We start from the raw sequence: 4,996 nt of genomic DNA, 5'->3' as shown, positions 1-4,996 counted from the left end.
TTTGATTGAGACTTGGTTTTTGATGGTTTTGGGAAATTAGGATGTTTTGGAAATTTGTTTTTGAGATTTGGATATGTTTGGATAGGTTCTTGGAGGATTTTAAATGGGAGAAAACGTAGGAAATGGCTGAATTCGTGGTCAAGCCGTGACCTTATTCTAGCAAGTCGCGACCTGAGTGAACCCAGAACCAGGAGGAGTCTGTCTGGGGGCGCGCCGCAACTCAAGAGGGCCAAGTCGCAGCCTGTACTCTTGTAACGACCCGGATTTTCAAGACTCGATAATGCGGAAATATAAATGTTTTCATTTAACAAAATGTCTCAAAAACCCATAGAAAAAAAAACTTTTTAAAAAGTCGTATGGCCATACTTAACATTTAATTACAAACATGTTTTATAAAGATTAGAGTGAGCCTAGTTTAGGAAAATTACACAACATTTCCAAAAATAAAAAGTCTTCCCAAAAGGTCGGTCCACATGTACATTTGCAAGGAAGACTCCAGCGCTCACTGCTCTGTCTTGCCCTTGCACTTACCTACAACATGAAACAACTAGGTAAGCGAAAACGCTTAGTAAGATCAACTTTCAAACAAAGCATGTAGAGAATTAGGGTTCCGGACCCTAAACAATCAATTTCAAGAACGCTAAAGCGTCCTGGCAAACTTATGGTCATGCCTGATAACCAATGATAAATTAATTCGTAACTAGATAAAAATCCTGCACTCAGAAAATCCCAGAACAAGCAGATATATTATATCACAACTATATCTTACCAACAATTATATCCCTGCACTCAGAAAATCCCAGAGCAAGCAGATATATTATATCACAACTATATCTTATCAACAATTATATCCCTACACTCAGAAAATCCCAGAGCAAGCAGATATATTATATCACCAAATAATTCGAGACCAACGCTCGACAATTTCCAACAATTCATGCGTAACGCGCCCTCCAACATAATTGCTAATCTGTAAAAGAGAACTGAGTCCCCACACTAAGATCTAGCCAATAAATATTCTCATCAAGGGTAACTATCGTGTTACCTAGGGCATCGCTACATATTCAAGAGTGTAATCCAATTTACACGATTTTATGGAGACTTCTATGTTAATCAGTGGTGCTGGTGAGCAGCTGCCCCTAGGGTGTTCAACCTCACTCTATCTTGGCAACCCCTAGTATCTCTAGGCACTCTCACGGAATGGCCAATATTCACGGCTGCTATCCGGGAATAACTTATCAGAGCACTTGCTCGGATTCTAACCGTCCAATGATTAAGTAAGCATGAGGGCCCCTAGGTCCCATTTATCTTGGCGCCCCTAGGTTTAACCAGCTTATCCCCATCTCATGGCCACTCGTCTCGGTAATGAACCGGACATAAATAAAATCAAGCAGTGTGACGGGGATCAACCGTCTAGGATATGACGGACTTCTACCGTTCATATTTTCTAAATCAGCACTCACTAGACTAACGTCTCTAAGCAACTTTCTATGACAGCCTATGTATATGCATGTATCCCTATACTAACATACAAGACAATAATCATTTCATGTTGCAGCCATACAATATAAGTTGACTTACTTGGAGTCCTTAGCGCTCAGCAAGTTTTCACCCTCCAACGTTCAGTCCAGTTACGCTTAGCCAATACTGTAGTTATCCATACAGTATACTCGGATTAATTATGGCACTCATAATTCATTATTATTATTTTGGGCAGTTTGGTCATTTTAATAAAAGTCATTTGTAAGGATTTACAATCCTTATTTTGTTTTAAACCTATTAAGGAAAGTTATACAAAATATTCGAGACTAAACCCTAAGTCTCGGGGAGACCTATCCTAAGGTCTCGATACCTAGGCTCGGGTATCACAATGGTATTTCCCACAATCCGCTAAAAATCTTATTCTTTCAAGGTATCGCTATTAACCCGCACTTTCGACTAGTCGGTTAAAATATGTAAGATTTTAGCCGGTATTATATCCAGAAAATACAAATAAATTCCTTAATTATTTTTAAAGAAAATAAACTCTTTAAATTTTCCTTTTATTTTTCTTAAGGTTTTAATATCTAAAAACCGTTTTAAGAAAATTGCCTAATTTGTCTTAATTAGGAAAACCGTTATAAATTTCTCATCTTGACTAATTAATTTTCCAAAAGCAATTAATCAATTTTACTTACTAGGAAAATAATTTATTTAATTATTTTCTCAAAATATAGGGTTTTAAACCCTCTTTTAATTTATTAACTATTAATAAATTAAATCTCTTATTTTTAGAAAGAATAAAAACTCTTTAATAAAAATAATTCATTTAAACTCAAAGGGTAAATTTTAGTGAAAATATGATTTCAAGACTTACCATTTTATATCTTGAAATAAGCAAAATTTTACTTTTTACCTTATGTTCCAAAATCTCATTTTTACACTAAGTGTGAAAAACCTATTTTTCACATTTTTAACTACATACTTCGTTAGTTCATAACTTGAAATTTACTTACCCAATTGTTACCAAAATTTCCCAATTCCATTTTTGTTATGCCATTTAGGTCTTCGTAAAATCTTAGGTCAAAATGAGCATTTTTGATTGGTGAAATCATTTTCCAACAATGAGGTAAAAATGACATTATTTTCAAGTCCTTATTTTTTTCCAAACTTTGACAGTTAATAACTTTCAAACTGTTTAATATTTTTTTACCAAATTTTACAGTGGACTAATAGGTTATGCCAGCAATATGTTCACAAAATTTTAGAAAAAACTGGGTTCATTTGCCCTATACAGTGGCTGTCCAAATTTGGTTCCGAAAATAAGAATACGAAAAAACAGTTTTTTACCTAAACTTTGAAATATCATAACTTACTCATTTCTAAACATTTTTTAGTGTTTCAAAAGCTCAATTTTATGTACTCAATCTCAACAACATCACAGTACAGTTTAATTTTACAAAAACAATATACAGTGGCTGCTTGACCCCTTGGAAGTCACAGCTTAAAACATGTTTTGTTTTAGGTTATCCTACAAAACCCTTGGGGGTTTTGGTTCCCATTTTCAAAAATCAATACACATGCATCATAAAAATTATTAAACAACTACCATAACCTTATTACATCATCAACAAGAAACTCTAAGCATTAGATATACAAAATAATGCTTAAAACTAAAAACCCTACAACAAACTCATCAAAAGTAAACTTTTTACCTCTTTGGTGTTCTTGCTTAAGGTTTGGACCTTCCTATAAGCTTTGACTCCTTCAAAACCTTTCAAAAACCCTAACAAACTTCCCCCAACAACATAGTCAATTAGCTATTTGAAACTCTATGCTTAAAACTTTACAAAAACCTAGATTAGTGAAAGTTTACCTTAGGGAAAATACTTCCTAGACCAAGACTTAGCCTCCAAGTTTTCCTTGGTGTTCTTGAGGTTGAATATTGAGAGAACACTTTGAATGGTCTTAAAAAATCAGATGAGAGTGAATGAGAGAGGGAGAGTGGTCGGATTTGGGGGTTAGAATGGCTCACACAACTCTTCAAAATATCACAAAACACTTGAGTGCTTTTCTACCCACTTGCCCACTTGACTTCTTAATTAAAATGGGAGTTAAACTTTATAAAATTGGGTTCACACCACTCTAAAACACCACATGGCCGGCCACCCTTTGCCATATATGATCATTTCATTATTTTTTATTTTTTTTATTTTTTATTAAAGGTTAATAAAGGTTTTATAAGAAGAAAAGTCCAAATTGGCTTTTGACACCTTTTTTTTCACTCTTATTAAGTTTTAATCACCAAACTTAACATTAATTAATTAAATTAAATGTCTCTCACATTTAATTTAATTAATCACATAGTAAAATTTAACCTAAGGTCCATTCATGGAATAAAATTCCCCATTTCGGTAAAATTAGGCATTTAACACAAAATGCCCTAAAATTTCCATTTTCTTTTAGGTTTATTATTTTTGACCAAACTTTAACTTTTATGAATGTATTTTATGCCCAAAATATAATTGCCATGATTTTTCATTTTATTTTCCGAGATTTTTACCCGATCAGGGTTTTTGTGTCGGTCCAGGACCGAAAGTCTTATCTTGACTTTTAAAATCACAAAATTCATATTTTGGCTAGCAATAACTCATGGAATACTTACAAACAAAATATAATATTATTTAAAATAATATTCTTAACCCGGGGGAAAAATCCCGACCCGAGTCGTTTAAAGGTACCCGAAAATGCAGGACGTTACAACTCTAAAGCCCAGGTAGAGGCTCTCTACCAGGGAGGCAAGTCACGACCCTCAGGGCCAATTCTCGACCGACCTGTGCATTGTTGGCCAGATTTGGTTTTTAGTCATGGGAACTGAACTCTAAAGGTTCGGGATCGATCCTACTACCCAGTTGGGTAGGACTCGACATCCCAGAGGCTATTACTTGGTCCAGAAGTATTTACTTACTCATTTTTTATGGGACTCTATATTATGGTTGTGACTAGGTGTCGCTAGGGGCTTGGAAATAGGATCAAGCTTGAGGGTCGTTAATTGGTAACCTGTTCTTAGACCAAAGGTAAGAATACTGCACCTAGTATGTGATGCATGTGATACATATGGTTATGGCATGGCATGAATGTTGAACATGGAATTGATCAGAGCTTGAGTCTTTGTAATTGTGCATGATTATGATTATGCTTGTGATTATTGATTAAGCATGTTGAATGCCTTATATCTAGATATTTGACATATGATATATCTATTTGCATTATCTCATTGAGGAAGCACTAACTTATTAGTCAGAAATGACAATGGTGTTTAGTACTGGTCGGGAAGCTCAGACTTATAAGTCATGATCAACAATAATACTGAGCACTGGTCGTATGAAATTGACTTATGTGTCAAGAGTGGCATTAGCGTTCTGACCGCAGGCCAAAATGATTAGATCTAATCAACATGAGCATTATATGCTTCACCGACCTATTGGTCAAAGAAAACTAAAGCGCTTGCTAGCCT

The 4,996-nt window shown here is 34.8% G+C and overlaps 1 long non-coding RNA gene across 1 annotated transcript; it reads right to left on the bottom strand.

Moving 5' to 3' along the window:
* Positions 1-289: 289 nt before the first annotated feature.
* Positions 290-3,862, bottom strand: LOC133784071 (uncharacterized). Its single transcript, XR_009871108.1, has 3 exons — positions 3,356-3,862; positions 3,195-3,273; positions 290-531 (listed from the first exon to the last, which is right to left on the bottom strand). It is a non-coding gene; the product is annotated as an uncharacterized LOC133784071 (long non-coding RNA).
* Positions 3,863-4,996: the final 1,134 nt, after the last annotated feature.

Source organism: Humulus lupulus, chromosome 6, assembly GCF_963169125.1.
Source record: "Humulus lupulus chromosome 6, drHumLupu1.1, whole genome shotgun sequence".
Taxonomy (NCBI): domain Eukaryota; kingdom Viridiplantae; phylum Streptophyta; class Magnoliopsida; order Rosales; family Cannabaceae; genus Humulus; species Humulus lupulus.
This window is presented reverse-complemented; position numbering and strand designations above follow the sequence as displayed.